This window comes from Zea mays, chromosome 8 (assembly GCF_902167145.1).
Source record: "Zea mays cultivar B73 chromosome 8, Zm-B73-REFERENCE-NAM-5.0, whole genome shotgun sequence".
NCBI lineage: Eukaryota > Viridiplantae > Streptophyta > Magnoliopsida > Poales > Poaceae > Zea > Zea mays.
This window is the reverse complement of record NC_050103.1, coordinates 34,684,361-34,707,486: the sequence shown is the minus strand read 5'-3', so window position 1 is coordinate 34,707,486 and position 23,126 is coordinate 34,684,361. Positions and strand designations below refer to the sequence as shown.

At 42.5% G+C, this 23,126-nt stretch overlaps 1 long non-coding RNA gene across 1 annotated transcript; it reads right to left on the bottom strand.

The window, feature by feature from the left end:
* Window positions 1–1,350: 1,350 nt before the first annotated feature.
* Window positions 1,351–6,990, bottom strand: LOC109941873 (uncharacterized). The gene is made up of 2 exons (XR_002264421.1): window positions 6,750–6,990; window positions 1,351–1,602 (listed from the first exon to the last, which is right to left on the bottom strand). It is a non-coding gene; the product is annotated as an uncharacterized lncRNA (long non-coding RNA).
* Window positions 6,991–23,126: the final 16,136 nt, after the last annotated feature.

Sequence of the window (23,126 nt, the reverse complement as noted above, 5' to 3'; positions counted from 1 at the left end):
TTACAACGCCTAACTTACTAAACTAATTGTAAGTGTATCCCAAAATTCCTAATTAAACATAAGTACAGAATTGTATCTCAAAAACGCTTAAGTGAAACCACTTAAATAATCCATTTATAAATCATCAGATCATGATTTATTTTCCATCTTTAAGTTGAATTATCATATGAGAGTCCAGGTTGCTCTTAACCGTGAGCATGGCTGACATATCAGTTTTACACTTTGCAGAGGTGGTACAACTTTACCCACAAGCCATGTATCCCCTCTAGCCTGGGTTATATGGACCCGTAAACACTGCCGAGGTGAATGGCTAGGGATCCATTATGAGGCTTTCACAAAATATCCTTAGTACAAAGCCACCCGCTAAGGTTTCCATGTCAGTATTGATGGCCCTCTAGGCGAGGTAACCTAGCCAAGACTACCACCCCATGTTAACATGAGCTGCCACCAAACCACTGCCACCCCATCTTGCCCATCTTTCAGGTAGGGTTGCTAAGCACTAAGTCTATAGAGCTAATTGCCAAAGCTAGAGCCATTATAGCACTCGTGGTTGCACTGTTATCCTGGGTGGTCATTCCATGTTCCATTTAATATGAAATGATCTTGTTTAACCATTGGGTTAACATCATAATAAAAATTTCATTTATAGAACAATAGTATCATCAAAGATTGACATTATAGTTATCAAGTTGAGCAGTAGCAAAAATTGCTAAGCATAGCATTTATCCCAGGGTAATCAAGGAATAGGGTTGGTAATTCTAGGAAATCCTATTTAGGCAAATCCCATCTGTTGGTCACTTGTTCTCAAATGCTGGAGGTCAAGAACAAGGCAACACAATTGTTAATTATTACGGACCTTCGTCTTCCGAAGCATTATCTCCACATGGGTGTAATGCTCATCAGACGAAGGTCAAGAAGGACATACCTTCCTCATTTAATATGTGAATAGGAATGCAAAAAGGATGAAGACAGTAACTGCATCTCATTAATTCATTCATATTTGCACTCCATAAAACGTGTATGAATATTAACAGTATTAATATTACATTGATACCTTCGGCTTGCTCGAAGGTGAGGACGCGACAGAGTGATTACAATTCAGCATGAACAATACAATGCTACTGTTCATCTATTTATAGGCACGGGACGTAGCCCAGGTAACAGTACAATACAAGGCAGGGCTCGGCATGGCGGACGGCGGGGACGCGGATGGTCCGGCGAAGCTCCGACAACTGGAAATGGGGGCAACGGCGGTGGCTATCACACCTAGTTTTAGAAGGAAAACCGAATGCAAACCATGTACGTGCCAGGATCAGCAATTCACGTACACAACAGCTACATAGTTGGACATCATCGCACAATGCTCAAATAATAACATAAAAGAGTATTAATTTGATTACATCATGATGCCCGAGACATTCACATAGTCATTAACATAGATTAAAGTGCAAAAACAAAACGTAGCTAAACATGGCCTTCATAGGCAGCCGAATGGGGGTTTGTCTCTAACCCACACCTAGAACTCATCATAATCTTGGAACTCCTGGAGATCCTCCATCACGACTTCATCTTCTCCTGAGCAGTGGTTGCAATGTGGGCAACCTAGGGGGGTTTGGTGTTGTAAAGCAAGGGTGAGTACACATCAACATACTCAGCAATTATCCCGTTTGGCTATGGTGGACTAGCTTTATGTGGGGTTAAGATGAAGCAGTTGCTTTTAGTTGGTCAGTTAATTATTACTAGTAGAGAGCCATGTTTTAGCATTAAACCCAAGTTATTACCCCAAAAGTACTTCTTCCAAACAGAAAGAATACCATAAACCATAATCATAACCATAATCATCAAAACCATAATTATCCACATCATCATCTGTAATCATAGTATCTATAATCAATGGAGCTCCCAAGGCCGCTCATAACCGTGAGCACAACTGATATATCAGTTTCATAAGACTCTGCAAAGGTTGCACACTTTACCCACAAGCCATGATTCCTTTTTGCCTCAGGCCGATCAAACCCTTAAACACTATCGAGGTGAGTAGGCAAGGTTTCACTATGTAGTCTTTACAAAGATTCCCTGAGGTTGTAGCCGCCCATTAGGTTTCCTAAATGTACCCCACTCCTCCCTAAGGGGCAAACCACCCTCGGCAGAGCAAGCCGCATACACCGAGCCCCATTGATGGCACGACGGCGAAGCAAACTACACCTTAGTTCCTCTATTTATTTGGCTAGGGGCGTCCCTTACCACCCTCATGGTTGTACTATTTTCCCGGGTGGTCATCCAATGAACCAGTCCTTACGGAGAGGCACTCGAGAAACCGCTCGAGCCCCTTAAATGTCATAATGCCATCATCATAATCAAAAGTAAACCTCATATCATAAATAATCTCATCATGTTCATTGATTAGAGTAAAGCGCTAGCATAGAGGTAAACCAAAAATGATCCAACCCAAATCGGTGAACAAGGACAGGATAAACAAGAACTAGTAAATCCTTAGTTAAAAATTGTGTAAATGCGAGAGATGAATTATAAAATGGGTAGGACATAAATAGGTCATAGGGCACTTGCCTTCACCAACCAACTGCTGCTCAGGGTCTTCGCCTGCAACTCCTTCAGATTCCGCCAACGGACCATTATCTATACGAGTTCAAATATACATAGCACAATCTTAACATAGAAAGAAACAATAGACCACACAATAAAATATAACAACAGACGCGTGTCACAGGGCTGACATCTACGACTATGCGAGGAAATAAACTATAACGGTCGAAGCTACGACCGAGAGACATTAACATAGAAAGAAACAATACACCACACAATAAAATATAACAACAGACACGTGTCGTAGGGCTCACATCTATGACTATGCGAGGAAATAAACTATAACGGTCGAAGCTACGACCGAGAGACATAGCAACTACGTTAGATAGTTATGGACTAAAACACTTACCTTAAACATAATCATATTAATTGACAATCGCGCAATGCATAAATAAAATCAGCACTAGAACCTAATTAGTTTGGTATTTGATTAATCGTCGTTACACTACACACTTTAATTATTATACGTGATCCTAGGTGAATTTAAAAGGATCGTTGCGCGATGAAGCGCACGACACAACACATGATCTAAACAGAAATAAAAAGGATTATCGTGTGACGAAGCGTGCGACACAACACACTACTCGAACGGAATTAAAAAGGATTGTCGCGCGGCGAAGCACGCGGCACAACACATGATTTAAATGGAATAAAAAAGGATTGTCGCGCGGTGAAGCGCGCGACACCACATGTGAGTTAAACAGAATTTAAAACGTTACGACGCGCGCTAGGGCTGTGCACACAGGGGCCGGGCCGCGCACCAGGGAGGGGCCAGCCAGGGGTTGCACGCGCGCCAGGGAGAGGGGCTCGTCCATGGAGAGGAGAGGGGAACTCATCACGGGCTCGACGGACGGCAATGACCGCTCACCGGGATCCACCCTAGGGCAGGGAGACAGATGGAAGACAGGGAGAGGGAGGTTACTTTGCGCGGGAAGAGAATGAGGGAGTGGGGCGCTCATGGAAGGGGGGCAAGTGTCACACCCGTTTCTGGTGGCAGAGCCGGGTGCATAGCATTTGTGTGCCAGGATCTATTTCCACACATATGGTGACGTCACAAGTGTAATATTTCAAAAGAACAATGCATAAAAGCGTAAATAACAATTATATTAACATATTACACTTCGAACAGACATAATGTCTTAACCTTTATTCATCAAAGTACAGCGAAACAAGGACATCCATCCACAGGAAGATGACCGGGGGTATCACTAGACTAGCATCCATGGTGCTCAGTATCATAACTTCATCTGCAAACTTCTGATCAAAATTTAAGCAAGGGTGAGCTCACTTATGGTCGGGGCTCAGCAAGTGGGGGAAAATTAATGCAAGTTTAACAAGGTGAGGCTAATGTTGAACAGTAATCATTTTAGTTGGTCAACATTTTATTAACAACACCTGTCTTACTAATGAGTGTGAATCCCAAGTATTCCCATTAAACAAAGGTATAAGAGTATATCAAAAACACTTAAGTGAAACCACTTAAGCAAACCATTGGCAGATCATCAGATCTTGATTTATTTCATCTTCAAGTTCAATTATCATGTGAGGAGTCCAGGCTGCTCTTAACCGTGAGCACGACTGATATATCAGTTTTACACTCTGCAGAGGTGGCACATCTTTACCCATGAGTCACGATTCCCTTCTAGCCCGGGTTAGCTAGACCCATATTCACTTCCGAGGTGAATGGCTAGGGTCTCACTACGAGGCTTCTCCCTAGAGTCCTCATTACGCAAATGTTGGAAATGGTCAACTGCATAAGGTACACCTACCGTAACCAACTTATAGTCCAGACTACAGGGTAAAGCTTTGGGAACTATGCCCGTATCCAATCTGCCTGAGCCGGAACTATAAGCGCTTGCCAGATGCCCCCGTTCCGGTCGACCACGACCAGCACCCAACATAAAACTTCCCTAGTTATTTAGCCAAGACCAGAGCCATGATAGTTCTCATGGTAGCACTGTTTTCCCGGGTGGTCACTCCATGTTCCAATTAATATGCAATAATCTTGTTTAACCATCGGGTTAACAATAATAATGTAAACTTACCATTTTGGAACATTAATATCATAACAGGAGTGACTGCATAAAGTTAAGTTGTAGCAATAGCATAGCTACGAAGGTAAAGTATAATACCTAGGTTTGATCAAGGAATAAGGTCGAAAAGGTTAGGTGTAATCGAATAGGTAACCCATCAAATTATGCATATATATCAAAGAATAAACTTTATTAAATGTATTGTTTGGGATCAAACAGAGTATGCAGAGAAGTCCACTTGCCTTGCTTATTGAAAACTTGAGGTTCTTCCACGGATAGGAATAGATATTGATTCTTAACTACTAGATCAACCACTGAATATCACACAAACAAACAAGAAGAACAAACACCACTCAATAACATACCACATTCACCATACGTAAAGCTAAAAGAAAGCCTAACGAAAAGAGCGTTCGTTTTTCAAAACATCGCAAGTAATGGTTATAATAAGAGGGTGTTCGTTTCAAAAAATGTGTGATCTATACTTTATAAAACAAGACATGAGCTTAAAAATATCTTAATTAAAATATACAAATATTAGGTTCACCAAACTAATCTTTTATAAAACGTCATATGTGATATGTCTAAGATTAAGGGTTTATAAGATGATAAAACACGTTATAACGATATTAAACCTTTTTAACCTTTTAGAAAAGATATAAATTATATATCTAAGGTTAATGCGTTATGAAATACATTATTAATTTTAGAAGCATTATGGAACATCTTATAAATCATTGTTAAACATTCACTTATAATAAACTAAGATATAAGTCTAAATAGGTTTTACGTGAAAAGATCATTATTATTAAACACTTATTTTGTGAAAAACTAGGTTATAGGCCTTAAGTGGATTTTCATGCAAAAGATAATGAATGCACAACTATCTTTTAATTTCATTAGAAAACACATAGCCTATATTATTATATTCGAAGTCAATATATAAAGTAATATTTTAAGTTATAAAAGAACTTAAACTCTTATTACTTTATTTTATTCTTTTGGAAAAGCTAAGTGATTTGTATATAATGTGGACTAAATTCTATGAAATCATTAATCATGTCATAAATCTAGTTAAGAACAAATTGACTATAGGTTTGGTTAATAAATTATGACAAAGGATAATTAATCTATTAATTATCTTTAATTCTATTGTAGGAACAAATGCTAATTCATTAGAAAGGAAATTATGTATAAACTATCATTTTAGTTTATAAAAGCAATGACCCATGTTATCTTTTAATTAAGAAAATATAAATAATCTATTAATTGAACATATATTTGTCTTCTATTTTTATTAAGAACATATGGTCTACATATCCTTTTAAGTTTGTATTTAATACGGCTATACTTAAACATCTATAACGAATCTTGTTAAATCAAAAACATGATATCTATTAAAAAGGTTATTTTAAAGTTAGAAACAAATTATCTAATTCTTTATTAAGAAACCTATGTTTACCAACATAACTATCAATTTCTTTATTAGAAAAGTATGAGTGCCTAGTTAAGTCATTTTAATATTATTATAAATTCTACTCTTTCAGTTTTCCTCTTTCCTTCTTAAATAGAAATTATATGTGTGGCTAAAAAATGTTTATTTATAATTCTTCTGCCATTAATATTCTAAGAATTAAAGGTAAATTACTAAATGAGACTTTTAATAACATATTTATGGTTGTTATGACATAGATAAATATCTTACTAATTTTAAGTAATTAAGTGCCATACTTATGAATACATTTATCATGAATAGTAAAATATATATTTTCATTTGACCGAAAATACGTGGCTTAATTTCTATTTCGATTTCTTATATCACTAAAATTATACTTAAATCAATACTAACCAATTATCGCTCCACACACTAAAGCAGAATTAATTATAAATATTTCTAGTATGAAAATCACCGAGGTAGTAAATAGTGACCGTGTTCATTTTTAGAATTATAAACTCACACACATATTCAAAATATTGTCGCGGGGTTCGATTTTGGCTATACATCGAAATCTCTAAAATCGTACACGTGAATCGCATCATCTCAATATTACAACAATAATTCACAAAATTCAAAACATGCTTTAGAAAATAAATTAATGGGTTGTCTTCAACCTTGGGTGAACGGATGACGGCGAACAGCGTGGGCACGGTCGCCGGGGTGCTGCGTGGGTGAGCTTCACGGTGGTGAGCTAGGCACGAGCAGGGGCTCGATCAAGGTGGTGTTCCTAACGCGGTGGTTCGCCGGGATGTGGACGACAAAGCTGGCCGAGACGGGTGGGGTTCCGGCGAGGCGGTCTGGCGACGAGCTTCACGGCGGCAAGCTCGGCATGGCTTGGAGAGCGAGCTTGGGGATGGAGAGGGAGAAGAGAGTTCGACCACTTTTATAGAGCGAGAGGGGAGAGAAACGGTGGCCGGTGTCTTCAATCGGCCATCAATGGCGTCGGTTAATGGAGTAATGGGGGAGAAATGGGCGCAATGAAGGTTCCAATAATGCACAGCAGAGAAGAACGGTCGGCTCGAGCGTCGGTTTGCGGCTCGGCAGCGGAGGAAGTCGGGGCGGTCGGGTCGTGTGCTCAGGTCTTGGGCGCTCGGCGGCCTGGAGCGGGCTGGGCACGGTTGGATCGGGTGGCTGGGCACCTGGGCGCGAGGAGCGGTCCTCGGCGGGGCTGCTCGGAGTCACGGCTGGGGCCGGGGCTGCTGTCCTGGCGGCGTCTAGGCGCTGCAGGGCGTGGGGCAGGGGTGCTCGGGTGCGCGGCGCTACAGGAGCGCGGCGGCTGCTCGGCTTGAGGCAGCTGCGTTGGGTTGGAGCGTGCAGGGAGCGTCGGCGGCTAGGGAACAGGGAGGAGAGAGAAAGGGGTAGAAAGAGTGGCGGCGACTGTGCAAGGGAAAGTAGGGAGCGGCGACTAGGTCAGGGCAGGGGCGGCGACTCCTACATCGGCCTAATGGGCTAAGGGCTAGGTTATGGTTTAGTTAGTTTTTCTTTTTCTTTTTTTTCTATTTCCTTTTTCTGAATTCGAAATATATTTTTAAATAACCCTAAAATTCATAATAATTAAACCAAAATTATTTATAAATAAAATATTTATTTATGACTAATAATTATATTATTTATTTGGATTTTTATTTAAGAAGAAATGATATTCAATATCCAAAATCAATTATGAGCAATCAAAAATCATTCCAAATGCAAATAAATAACAAACACTTAAAATAAAATTTATTACCACAAATACCATTAATAACTAAATGTATTATTTTTATTTGATGATTTTTATAGTGTTACAGCAAGGGGCGCGCACCCTAGTTTGGGTTGGGCCGCGGGCCGGGTCGACTTCCCTCTACTCGATCTCGCCTGCTTCTTATCAAAATCAACCCACGAATCGAACACCAAAACAAGACGAACGCACACCTAGGCTCAACTTCAGACAAAATAAATATGCTCCAGCATGATGCAACAATATCAACTTAGGTTTTGGTTACACGCGATACGGACACCAGTCTCTATATTGCTTTGAAATTAGAGGGAAGGAGCGAAACAAGAAGAGAAAAAGAGAGTAACGCCTGAATTTGGTGAATATTGGAGAAGAAAATCTATACCCCAAATTCAGGGCGTTACAAACCTATCCCCTTAAAAGAATCTCGCCCTCAAGATTCAAGGTTGGCCAACAAAGAGCTCATGATACTTGGCCACCAGATCATCTTCACGCTCCCAAGTTGCTTTCTCCTTAGAGTGGTGACCCCATCTGACTTTGCACATCCTAATAGTGTTCCTCTGGGTGACCCTCTCTGCAGTCTCCAGAATCTACGTTGGCTTCTCGATGTAGGTCAGGTCCTCCTAAACTTCCAGGTCCTCCACTGGCAACTGCTCCTCTGGCACACGTAGACACTTCTTCAACTGAGAAACATGGAAGACATCATGCACCACTGACAAATCTTCTGGTAAACTGAGTGGATAGGCCACTTCTCCACGCTTTGTGAAATCTGGTACGAACCAACATATCGGGGTGCTAGCTTGCCTATGAGTCCGAACCTTCTAACTCCTCTGATTGGCGATACCTTCAGGTAGACAAAATCTCCCACTTCAAAACTTAGCTCTCTTCTTCTTGTGTCTGCATAACTTTGCTGCCTTGACTGCACTATCTTTAGATTCTCCCGAACCCTCTTGATGTTCTCTTCGGCTTTGAGCAAAATGTGGGGACAAAGCACTTGCTTTTCTCTAGGCTGATCCCAATGCAACGGAGTTCTGCAACTCCTTCCATAAAGTGCCTGAAACGGTGAGATCTTCAAGCTAGCCTGATAACTGTTGTTGTAGGAGAATTCTGCATAAGGTAGTCTCTTATCCCATCCAGACTTATCTTGCAATGCACAGGCTCTCAATATATCTTCGAGGATCTGGTTAGTTCTTTCAGTCTGACTGTCTGTCTGCGGGTGATAAGCTGAAAAGAAATTCAAATGTGTACCCAAAGCTTCATGCAACTGCTGCTAGAAATGAGAGGTGAATTGCGTTCCTCAGTCTGACACTATCTTCTTTTGCACACCATGAAGACAACCGATCTGGGACATGTATAGTTCTATCAATACTGCACTGCTATAGCTGGTCTTGACAGGTATGAAGTGGGCTGACTTGGTCAAGCGATCCACTACTACCCAAATGGAATCATAGCCAGCTCGAGTGCGGGGCAGCCCGACTATGAAGTCTATTCCGATCACATCCCACTTCCATTGAGAAATTTGCAACGGTTGCAACAAACCAGCTGGCCTTTGATGCTTTGCCTTGATTCTCTAACAATTGTCACATATAGCCACATGCTCTGCGATCTCCCTTTTCATTCCGTACCACCAGAATTTCTTCTTTAGATCCTGATACATCTTCTCACTTCCATGATGTATAGAATAGGCAGTCTCATGAGCTTCCTTAGGATCAACTCCCGAATGGATTGGACATTGGGAACACACAGACGATCTTTGAACCATACCACACCTTCTGCATCTTCCCAAAAATCTTTGCCTCTTCCTTCTAGAATCAGTTGCCAGATTTCATTGATCTTTTCATCGTTCTTTTGCGCTTCTTTGATTTCCCGGGTGGGTTCTAATTCAACTGTTACTCCTTGCGTGTTGTTTAAAAATTCGAGGCTCAATCTGTCAAATTATTTGGCCAACTCATAAGGCATCGGGTGAGCGACCATCATGTTGACTTGACTTTTTCTGCTTAAAGCATCTGCCACCACATTTGCCTTGCTTGGATGGTAGTGAATCTCCGATTCATAGTCTTTGATCAACTCTAACCATCTTCGCTGCCTCATATTCAGCTCCGACTGGGTGAATATGTACTTCAGACTCTTGTGGTCTGTATAAACATCGCTCTTCTGCCCGTACAGATAGTGCCTCCATGTCTTCAGTGCATGAACCACTGTTGCTAACTCTAGGTCATGGATTAGGTAATTCTTCTCGTGAACCTTCAACTGTCGGGACGAGTATGCCACAACTCTTCCCTCTTGCATCAATACACATCCCAAGCCAATGTAGGAAGCATCACAATACATCGAGAAAGGCTTGTGCACATCAGGCAGAATTAAGACAGGCGTTGTAGTCATCTTCTCTTTCATCGCTTCAAAGGCCTCTTGGCACTTCTGGGTCCACTTGAACTCAACTTTATTTGCTAGCAAAGCTGTCAGTTGGGGACTTGTTCTCAAATACTATGGATTAAGAACAAGGCAACATAGAAAGTGTTAAATAATAATGCCCTTCGTTCGCTGAAGCATTAATCCCCATGGATTTAATGAACTTCGAACGAAGGTCACGGACAAAATACCACGAAGGTCATACCTTCGTGGTTAAACATTCATCAATACGAAATAAGATATAAAATATTAAACATTATAGGAAAAACAAATTACATTATTCATATATTTCATAATATGAACTTAAATGTCGAAACATAATATTTAGGTACGTTTATACCTTCGCCTCTGACAGAAAATGATTCCAGCGTAATGCGCTAGCAATTACAAAATTGTGTGAACAGTGCCGGGGTACTGTTCACCTATTTATAGGCACATGGTGCAGCCTGTGTAAAATTACATTTATGTCCTTTACAATCGACTACAATAATGACACAAAACATCATGGGTCTTTAAGTCAATCCATCTTTAAGTCGGTTCGACCCTTCGTCTTGAGATCTGTCATTATGCCGAAGCTCTATAGGTGATAGCTTCGGCGCTTGCTCCTGAGAGGATCTTCCGAAGGTGTTCTCTTTCTTTAGGATCTTCGGCTACGAAGCATACCCCCAACAGTAGCCCCTTCGCGGTGCTAGATTGTTTTTCGTAATGAGCTTGATCCGTGAAAAAATCTTCTAGGTTTCGGGACGCTGAAGATCCGAAAAACACCTTCCCTGAGCTCGTTGGCGAGAAACGATTAAAATAATCATCACGCGCGTGGTGGCCCCATCTTGCAGCAGTTACGCGCGCCTCAGCGATTCACCTTCTCGGACCCTGTGGCCTACCGTTCAGTGAGTGCGGGTGACTGTTTGTTCGGTGCGGGAGACCTTGACGATTCACCTTCCCACCTGCGGCACTATATAAACAGACGGGTAGGTGTGAAGTTACCACAACATTCATTGCTATTGCACTGTTTTGCTGCCAAAATTTTAGTCATAGCCGAAGCTTAATCATCGTGCTCAGACGAAACTTCACTTTTGATTCTGCTTCGTCACAAGAGGAAGAGCTTCGGGAAAATCAAAAAAGTCAACAACAAAAATTTCAAGAAAGTCATAATCAAATGGCCAGAGTTTGCTCCACTGCTTGGGTTGATCGCGAGGGAGATGAGACCGAAGCTACTGAGACTGTTCTGATTTCTGAAGCAATGAAGCGGTCTGGGATGGTAACATCGGAGGACGTCCCTACCGCTGAAGCAGAGCAAGCTGATGTTGAGGAAACCGGGTCTTAAGATGATTATAGCAGCGCAGTGCCGAGCAAACCCAGCCATCTTGATTTCGGAAAATCCACCATCTCCGAAGGTGACCTACCTAAGATGTTGAAATTGGGATATTTTAATGAAGAAAAGAAAGAGCTGGTTCGCTTTGGTGGGGAGGAAACTACTTCGAAGCCAGGAAAAGATGAAGTAGTAGTTTTTAAAAGTTTCTTCAAAGTTGGTTTGAGATTACCTTTGAATAAGATGATTGCAGATGTGCTGAAGAAGTTTGGGATCTACTTTCATCAGCTAACTCCTAACACTATCGTTAGGCTTAGCGTTTACATTTGGGCTCTCCGAAGCCAAGTGGTGGAACCATTTGCCGAAGGTTTGTGCCGAGTGCATGAGCTGCATTATCAGACTAAGGCTAGGGGAGATGGGTTACATGAAAACTTCGGCTGCTACAATTTTGCATACCGCAAGACTACAAAATTTCCCGTGATCAGTTACCGAAGCAAGTGGCCAGTTGGCTAGAAATCTAAATGGTTCTACGTCAAAGTTGACGATGATAAAGAGAAGCTGGTTCAGAGTCCGTTAGAGTTTATATTCGGAGAGACTAGACACCCGTGCAATATGACACCAGAGGGTCCAACCCAAATATGCGTTGGCTGAATTTAGGGTTATCGCAGAGCACATCGGCACTAGGGACTTAGTGCAGGAATTTTTGGCTTTCAAAGTGTTTCCAACTATGAAAGAGTGGGCCATGCCGAAGCTTGAAGGAAAAAAGAAGGAAGGAGAACTTATCCGGCTACCCTACCATTACAAATTCAAGAGACATTTCAAAGTGCCCTGCCAAGAATGGCTAGATACAATCGAAGTAATGTGCAACGAAATACTTGGAAATTATTCTAAAAAAGAAGACCAATTGATGACTGCAGCCTTCGGCACCTGTCCGAAATGAAGGCTAAACTGAGTGATGGATGCTATAGGTTTTGAATATCCTAACTACGAGCGGCTGGACAGGGTGCCGAAGGCCAAAAAAGGAAGAGAGTAGCTAGTGCTCTGAATAAGGACGATGAAGATCAACCGAAGAAGAAAAAACAAGAGTCTGAGGCGAAAACAGTTGCTCCGAAGAAAAGAAAGGCTTCGACTCCGAAGCAAAAATCAATTGATGAAAAAGAAAGGACTTCTGCGACATCCTCTGCTACCGAAGTAGAAGAAATCTTAAAGGTAATGACTGAAACTTTGCCTGTCAAACTAAGTCCACTGGGACTGCATCTGATGAAGCTTTTTCAGAAGGAAAAGGAGCCCGCAAAAACGAAGGCACCTAGGCCAAAGAGGCAAAGAATCGTTACTGTGACAGAAGTCATTGAAGCAACACCACCAGGAGCTTCAGCTCCGAAGATACCGGCTATTGGAAGCATGATAGCTACTGAAGTTGTACCTTCGGAGACTGCCACAGAAGAGGCCAGAGCCAAAGATGCCAAATCTGAAGATATTAATTTAGAAAGCATGGTTGCTGATATAGACAAAATGCTACTAAACATGGCCGCGAAAGAAGCTGCTGAAGTCACCAAAGAGACTACGGCCGCAAAACCCGAGAAGGAAGAAATAACTTCGGAAGACGAAGCTTTTAATTCTCAAAACTTAGTTAGCCGAGAGCTAACAAAAGCTGAAAAGAACTAAAAGAATATGCTATATCTTGCGGGTATCGGTCGGGAGCGCTTCTCTTCGGCGGCATTGATGACGAAAGGTTGGGCTGCATACGAGATCAGACCAGGGCAAAAGTTATAGGTACTCTATCAAAGAGTATCGGCTTCCTGAAACTCAAAGCAGACATCAGCCGTTACCGACGACAACACATTGCCGGTAGCCTATTTTATTCCAATTTCAAGGTTAACAACTTTTCTCTAACTTTTATTGTTTTTAATAACATAGATGTTCTCTAACGAAGGTTATTTGTTCGCAGAGTATGCTGTTGAGCAAGGCTTTAAAAATGCAACAGGACTTAGAGGATAAAAAGCACGAAGTTATAATTGAGAACTTAGAGAACAAGATAAAGGAGCAATCAGTTGCTATCGAGAAGAAAGACTTCGAACTTCAAACAACCGAAGGCTTATTAGCGGATGCTGAAGCCAAAATAACAAAATTAAATTCGAAGCTTCTTTCTCAATCAGAAAACTTCGAACAACAAAAGCTGAAGCTTGATGCAAAACTTGAGGCCGAAGTCCGAAAAAGTTCAGAGCTGAAAGAATCTTTGACAAGCCTTCAGAATAAATGTCTGGAATTCAGCAATCGATGCATTCAACGGCTGAGGCAGGTGTTCTATTTTGTTGGAGCCAGCAGCGAGAAGTTTACTCCTTCGGCTGAAGACCTGCCTGGTGCCTTCGAGCATATTGAAGGTGAAATTAATGATCTCGACGAAGTTATAGCTGGGCATGGCGACTTCTGTGCCCTGGTAGCTTCTCGGGGCACAGTTGTTGCCTTTCTGAAGTCTGGCTGTGAACACGGGAAGATTATCAATAGACCCAACTTCAGCTTGTCACCAGCAGACTTAGATAATATTCCCAACCTTGCCCGAAGTATTGTGAATAGATTTATAAAATTAGTATGGACGAAGGGTGGACGAAGCAAAGCTGGTGACAAGGCTCGAAGCCACCTTAAGCCGGTAACAAAATCATACCTTATGCTTACCTTTTCCTTTGAATTTTGAATTTAGCTTATAATACTTACATACAGGATGACGAAGCTGAAGCTACGGAGTAAAAAGACGAAGCTCCATGAAAGCTGACGAACCTCGAGTAGTCTGTAGAAATAGCTCAAAAAACTTCTGTAACAACTTGTATAAAGTATAATGTAAATAAATCTCACTTCGTGGACTTTATCCATACCTTGTAATATAATCTTACCCTTCCGTCAATGTATAAAGTGCTTTGGTGTGGATGAAGTTAACATTTTTGAGCCGAAGGCGAAAAACACCTTCCCTTCTTTTCGTACCCAACGAAGCATAAAATTGCCTCTTTTTCCTTTTTTCCGAAGCCTTTTCTTTTAAAGCCGAAGCAAGTGTGTATGTTATGACGATGATGATCCTATGTATGTCTAAGTGAATGTTTATGAATGCAAATGTATGATGTAATGTATCGTGCAAATGAATGTTCAAAGACACATACGAAACCACAATCAAAACTCTTATTCCCTTAGGAATAACAAATCTTTGTCGTTTATTTTTCGGCTTCACCGCTTATTTTTCGGTGTATCAGCGTTGACTTTTCGCTGTAAGTTCTGCATTCCGTTAGGAACGTCTTTTGAACTTTTCGCGTTGACTTTTCGCGCTTCGCCTTATACTTCGGCGGAATCAGCGTTGACTTTTCGCTGTAAGCTCTGCATTCCCTCAGGAATGACTTTTGAGCAGAAAACTTATGCTGCGCTCCCTTAGGAACGGCTTTTTGTAGCTTCGTCGTGCTCTGCATCCCCTTAGGGACGTCTTTCGAGCTTCTCCCTGTTTTTCCTTTTCTCTTTGCACTCGATGGTGCATGCTCAATTTTTACATTTACATCTTCGGGGGATATTGCTCTTGTAGAGCTGATATAAGAAAAAGAGAAATTACATGATATGGCCCCATTAAAAACCTTTCTCCCCCTTTGGAAAGGAAAAGGGTGCCATAGGAAAGAATAAAAAAAATTGCATCAGGCTACACATAATACCGCCGAAGCTCATCCGCATTCCAAGATCTAGGAATGTCGTTGCCGTCCATATCCTTCAACCTGTAGGAACCGGGTCTTGACGAAGATACTACCAGAAAAGGTCCTTCCCACTTCAACTGTAGCTTGCCTACTGTATCTGGGTTGGCAACTCTCCGAAGTACCAAGTGTCCTGGCTTAATATTTTTTAACTGAACCTTTCTGTCACGCCATTTTATTGTTTCGGCTTGATATTTATTGATATTCTCCACAGCCTAAAACCTGATCCCTTCTATAGCATCCTTTGCCACAAAATAATCAGCTTCGTCCTCTGCCGAAGCCACTGTTCTTATTGATCCTGCTTTAGCTTCTTCCGGGGTTATTGCTTCGTCACCAAACAACAATATGAATGGTGTAAAACCTGTTGTCCTTGACATTGTTGTGTTGTGGCTCCACACCACTTTGATTAATTCGTCTGGCCACTTTCCCCTGGGCTGGTTGAAGATTAACTTCATTATTCCTGTCATTATAATGCCATTAGCTCTTTCGACAAGCCCATTTGACTCCGGATGTCGAACCTATGCAAAATGGATCTTCGTGCCAATTTGTTCACAAAACTCTTTGAAAGCTTCGGCATCAAACTGTGTTTCATTGTCCACTGTGATAGCCTTCGGCACTCCGAAGCGACACACAATATTTTGCCAGAAAAACTTTTGAACAGTGACCGAAGTTATTGTGGCTAGAGGCTTCGCCTCAATCCACTTAGAAAAATATTCTACTGCCACCACAACATATCTTAAATTCCCTTGTGCTGGTGGAAGTGGGCCTAGCAAATCAAGGCCCCACCTTTGCAATGGCCAAGTGGGCTGTATTAATTTAGTTAGAGACGAAGGTTGTCTCTGATCTCTTGCACATTTTTGACAACCTTTGCATTTTTAGACTAGTTCTGCTGCATCTGAAGCTGCCTTCGGCCAATAAAATCCTTGACGAAAAACTTTACCCAGCAAGGGCCTAGATCCGATGTGAGATCCACATAGCCCTACATGTATTTCTTTCATCAGCTCTATACCTTCAGCTCTGGATAAACATTTGAGTAATGGAGAAAAGACTCCATGCTTGTATAACTCCCCTTCTATTATTACATATGGACGGGCTCTTGCCGCTATTCTCTTATGATAAGCTTCGTCATCTGAAAGGAAATTGCCCTGGAGAAAAGACATGATCTCAGTTCTCCAATCTTCGCTATAAACAGGAGATATATTGAGCACTGCTCTTTCAAGAAGGTCAACCGAAGGTTCTTTTATTGTTTCAAAGAATACTTCCGAAGGTAAAGGCAGCCCCTGTGCCGCTGACTTGGCTAGTAGATCAGCGTGCTCATTTTCTCCTCGTGGAATATTCTTGACAGAAAACCCTTTGAAGGAAGCTTCAAGCCTTCGAACTGTATCCAAATATTTCTCAAGCTTCGGATCTCTCGCTTTGCAACTTTTGTCAACATGACCAAAAATAACTTGGGAATCGTTTTTGAGAACCGCCCTTCTTATCCCCATTGCCTTCAACTTCCGAAGCCCCAAAAGCAAAGCTTCGTATTCAACAATATTATTTGTGCAGCTGAAATCAAGTTTTACTGCATAGCATGTTCTGACTTTGGAAGGTGCAATTAAAACGACAGCTGCACCTGCCCCGAAGGTTCCCTAGGAGCCATCGCAGAACACTGTCCAAGCTTCGGCATCTTTACTTGATTCTTCCTCCTGAGCCCCTGGCGTCCAGTCAGCGATGAAGTCTGCTAACGCCTGGGACTAAATCGAAGATCTATGCACATAATCAATGCTGAACTCGTTGAGTTCCACATCCCACTTTCCAATCCTTCCAGTAGCTTCTCTGTTTCTCATAATATCCTTCAAAGGCTGTGATGAAGGAACAATTATATGGTATGCTTGAAAATAATGTCGAAGCTTCCTGGAGGCCATTAAGACGGCATACAGCACCTTCTCCAATTCTGTATAGTTTTTCTTTGATAAATTGAGAACTTCGGAGACGAAGTATACTGGAGCCTGCTTTTTCAATTGTCCTTCAAGCTTCTCCTAGACAAGCGCCGCACTTACTGCAGAGTGCAAAGCTACCACATACAGCAGCAGAGGAGCCCCTGGCGCTGGTGGAGTTAAGGTTGTTAAATCTATCAGATACTGCTTCAGCTCTTCGAAGGCTTTTTGCTGAGCTGATCCCCATTGAAAAACTTCGGCTGACTTTAGCACTTCAAAGAATGGTAAATTTCTCTCTGCTGATCTGGATATAAATCGATTCAAAGATGCCAGTCTTCCTGTTAGCCGTTGAGCCCTTTTCTTTGTGCTTGGTGGCTCCATCCGAAGGATAGCTTCGATTTTATTTGGATTAGCTTCGATCCCTTTTGTTGAAACCAAACAACTAAGGAATTTCCCCTTCTTTACTATGAAGACACATTTTTCTGGATTCAGCTTCAGACCAGCTTGCCTAAAATTAGCAAATGTCTCCTGTAGATTAGCAATGTGATTTTCTTGCTTCGTGCATTTTACTATGATATCATCAACATATGTTAGCACGTTTCTGCCTATCTGAGAATGAAGGACCTTCGCTGTCATTCTGCTGAAGCTTCCTCCAGCGTTCTTGAGCCCCTCAGGCATCCGAAGATAACAATATGTACCACTGGGGGTTATGAAGCTGGTTTTTGGCTCATCTTCTTTCTTCATCCAGATTTGATGGTAGCCTGAATAACAGTGTAGTAGACTCATGAGCTATGACGAAGCTGCTGCATCTACTAGAGAGTCTATTCTTGGTAATGGAAATTCATCCTTCGGACAAGCCTTATTGAGATCAGTAAAGTCAATGCACATTCTCCATTTACCATTGGCCTTCTTCACCATGATAGTGTTGGCTAACCATTCTGGGTACTTTACTTCTCTAATGACGCCAGCACTAAGAAGTCTTTTCACTTTGTTTCGAGCACCTTCGGCTTTGTCATCAGACATCTTCCGAAGTCTCTGCTTTCTGGGTCTGAAAGATGGATCAACATTGAGCGAGTGCTCAATGACATCCCTATTCACACCACAGAGATCATTGGTTGACCATGCGAAGACATCTTTATTGTTGAACAGAAACCTTGTCAAGGTTTTCTCCTGCTCCTCAGACAATTGAGACCCCAGCAACACCTTCTGCTCTGCTATATCTTCACATAAAAGCATGGGCTTCGGCTGATCAGCCGAAGCAGCCTTCTCCCTTCTGTACTTGTATTGCTCACAAGCTTCAGCTCCATCTATATTATGGATTGCTTTTGAATCTGTCCAGTTTCCTTCGGCTTTTCTGGCAGCTTCTTGACTTCCATGAATAGCAATAGGTCCTTGATCCGAAGGTATCTTCATGCAAAGATATGCTGGGTGAAGAATTGCTTCAAAAGCATTGAGAGTCCCATGACCAATGATTGCGTTGTAAGGGTATTCCATGTCAACAATATCAAACACAACTTGTTCAGTCCTTGTATTGTTGATAAATCCGAAGGTCACTAGCATCGTGATCTTGCCGAGTGCTACAATCTGCCTTCTTCCGAAGCCACAAAGGGGATGTGTAGCATCATGGATCTTATCTTCAGGCTCTTGCATCTGTCTGAAGGCCTTAGCAAATATAATATCCGCTGCACTGCCTGTGTCAACCAGAACATTGTGGACCAGAAATCCTTTGATAACACAAGAAATAACCATAACATCATTGTGAGGGTAATCCTTGAGCTGAAGGTCCTCTTGAGAGATGGTAATTGGGATGTGGGACCATCTTGACTTGATGAAGGGTCCTTGGACCCCGACATGTTGTACCCTTCTCTGTGCCTCCTTCTTCTGCTTCTTGTTAGCTGGCTCTGAACATGAACCGCCTGTTATCGGGAGTACCAGCTTCGGAGACGAAGCAGCTCCAGCTTGGTTGTTGAACGAAGCCATCAGCTCAAACAAGTGGAAGTGAGTTCACCGGAGGTGGGCGCCAATGTTGGGGACTTGTTCTCAAATACTATGGATTAAGAACAAGGCAACACAGAAAGTGTTAAATAATAATGCCCTTCGTTTGCTGAAGCATTATATCCCCATGGATTTAATGAACTTCGAACGAAGGTCACGGACAAAATACCATGAAGGTCATACCTTCGTGGTTAAACATTCATCAATACAAAATAAGATATAAAATATTAAACATTATAGGAAAAAATTACATTATTCATATATTTCATAATATGAACTTAAATGTCAAAACATAATATTTAGGTATGTTTATACCTTCGCCTCTGACAGAAAATGATTCCAGTGTAATGCGCTAGCAATTACAGGATTGCGTGAACAGTGCCGGGGTACTATTCACCTATTTATAGGCACAGGGTGCAGCCTGTGTAAAATTACATTTATGTCCTTTACAATCGACTACAATAATGACACAAAACATCATGGGTCTTTAAGTCAATCCATCTTTAAGTCGGTTCGACCCTTCATCTTGAGATATGTCATTATGCCGAAGCTCTATAGGTGATAGCTTCGGCGCTTGCTCCTGAGAGGATCTTCCGAAGGTGTTCTCTTTCTTTAGGATCTTCGGCTACGAAGCATACCCCCAACACTATCATTGGTCTCGCGATCTTCGAAAACTCTTCAATGAACCACTAATAATATCCAGCCATTCCAATGAAGCTTTTGATTCCTCGAACATCTGTTGGCGCTTTCCAGTTCGGAATGTCTGCCAATTTCTTCGGATCCACAACCAATCTATCTCTATTTATAATGTGACCCAAGAATAGGACTTCATCAATTCAGAACTCGCATTTACTCGACTTTGCATATAGCTGGTGCTCTCGCAATCTCTACAGTACCATCTTCAGATGATCCACGTGCTCTTTCTCACTTTGAGAATATATGAGAATGTCATCAATGAACGCCACCACAAACTTGTTTAGATAATCCATGAACACGTTGTTCATCAGATTCATGAAGAAGGCTGGTGCATTTGTCTGGCCAAAAGACATAATTGTGTACTCATACATCCCATACTTGGTAATAAATACCGTCTTCGGGATGTCCGAAGGACAGATCCTGAGCTGATGATAACCCGACCTCAAATCTATTTTTGAGAACACGCTGGCTCCTCTCAGCTAGTGAAATAGATCTTCTATTCTGGGCAAAGGGTACTTGTTTTTGATTGTGACTTCGTTCAGAGCTCTGTAATTGATACACATCCTCCTAGTGCCATCTTTCTTTTTCACGAACATGACAGGAGCAGCCCAAGGTGAGGTACTTGGTCAGATGTAACCTTTCTCTGACAACTCATCTATCTGCTTCTTGAGCTCAACCAATTCTGGTCCAGATACCCTATAGGCTATTTTGGAAATGGGGGCGGTGGTAGGAATAAGCTCTATGGCAAACTCAACTTTTCGCTCAGGTGACTGCCTGGTAGATCTTTAGGGAACACGTCCGAGAACTCTGACACAACCTGGATAGCCTCAAGTGGATCGGCCTCCTTGCTATCATTAGCCATCTGGTGACAACCTCCTTTCTTTGGCTTGGGAGAGACTAGCTCAGTCACCACTTCCTCTCCTGACACCAATTTCACCGTCCTCTTATCATAGTTGATAACTGCTTGGTACTTATCTAGCCAATTTATCCCTAGGATAACATCTATTCCCTGAGTACCCATCACTATCAGGTTAGCGGGAAACTCTACCCCCTTATTTCCACACTTACATTCATGCATACACTATCGGCTCGGACTTTTCCACTGGTTGAATCAATTTGAATTGGTGTTGTCATGGTGGTTATTGGGAGATTATATGCTTCTACCCATGATGCAGTAATAAATGAATACATTGCTCTAGTATCAAATAACACTTCTGCAAGATGGGATTCGACTGGGAACGTACCTACTATCATGCCTGGTGTTTTTTGGACTGCTTCGGCCTCCAGATGATTCAGCCTCCCATGGTTGTAGCGCGTCCGAACACGATTGCCTGCTCCTTACTGAGCTACATTCTGCCTTGCTGGGGCATTGGGGGCTGGCTGCTGTTGAGCCATTTTCTTTGAACAATACATCGCCCAATGGCCATGCTCTACACAATGGAAGCATCCTCTGTCTCCTCCTTGCACTAGGGCTGCTTGACTACCCTGGTTGGTTGCTGGGGCAGGAGGACGAGGTGCCTGATTACTCTGCCTCTCAAACTGACTTGCTCCTGGCTAGCTGTTTTGGCGGTATTGCTGCTGATGCTGAGGGTACTTACTCTGGAACTACTGCTGAGGCGGATGCTGGGTCTACTACTGATATCCATGAGTGTGACTCTGCTTAAATTGCTGAGGTGGATTACCCGAGAAACAGAGGCGATTGTTGCTCCCGGGCTGAGGTCCACCAATCTTGCGCTTTTTATCTTCCATCTCCTTGCGCTTCTTCTCAGACATGATTGCTCTGTCGATTAGGTGCTGAAAGGTGGGGAAGGTATGATTCATCAGCTAATAGTGCAGGGGATCAACCAAGCCTCTCAAGAAATGATAATGCCTCTTGGCATTAGTGTTGACATCTTCAGGAGCATAGCGGAACAGTTGCAGAAATCTGTCTCTGTACTCATTGACTGACATGGCCCTTGCTTTAGTGCTAGAAACTCCTCTTTCTTCACTATCATCAGACCTGTTGGAACATGATACCGACAGAAGTTATCTCTGAATTCTTCCCAAGTAATGGCTTTGGGGTCAGCGTGGGTGGCGAGATAGGACTCCCACCAGGACTGAGCTGCTCCCCTTAACAGACGGGAACCATACAGAACCTTCTCTCTGTCATTGCACTGAGCGGTGTGCAACTCCCACTCCACGGTATGCAGCCAATCCTCGGCATCCATGGGGTCAGCAGAGTGAGCGAACATAGGTGGATGACCTCTCATGAATTCCGCCCGCTTGTCCCTCGGCATCTGAGGCATCTGCACTTGCAGTTGTGGTTGGGGTGGGGGATGCTGTTGCTGCACCTGTTGCATGGCTGCCAAAATTTGACCAATCACTTGGACTTCCTGAGTTTGCATCAGAAACATCTTCTCTATTGTCATCGGGGGTGGTGGTGTCAACTGATGCTGGGGTGCCTCATCCTATGGTGTCCGCTGCTCTTACTAGGCATGCCTTCCACCACGGCACCTGTTGTCTGACATCTGTGGAAGGCAATCACTCATCAGAACTGATCTTGCAAATCTTGCAGCATAAGAAAAGGGCATAGAGTTCTTCACAATACTGAACAAACAAGCATCTTCACTGACTCCCAACACAGGCAAAAACAACTTCTTAGATAAAGAGGAGAGTAGAGACAAAAGGTTTCCCAACTGAATAACTAATTTTATTAACATTAACAACTAAACCAAAATGCAGGGGTACCCACGGTCTGGCGACAGTCATTACAAAGATCCAAATCCATCATAGTTCATCATGATAAGCATAAAAACACAGGATAAGCAAACTATCCTGACTAACTAAGACTGACTAAGACTTCTATTTTAAGCATTAATTACAAAATCCAACACTAGCGATCTATAGTTCTAAATTTATTCGGGTCCTGCATTCGGGGTTGCCGTAGACATGGTGTCCACGCCAAGGCGAGCGATAAGGGTACTGAGTCCCGACGGGGGCGAGAGAGCTATCCACCAGGTGATGGTGTTCCGCTCGCTCATCTCGTAACTCGGCGACCTCAGCACGAGCCCTACTCAGCTCGTCTAAAGCATGGTCCAGCTCTGTGTTTAGCATGGCGGCTAGGTTGACTGTGTTGTTCAAACTAGGATTGTCCTCACCAACAGGTGAGACAACCACACCTCTTGTACTCCCAGATGGACGACGGGGGTAATACTTGAGGTCAAGACCATCGGCCACCCCACCGAGCATCG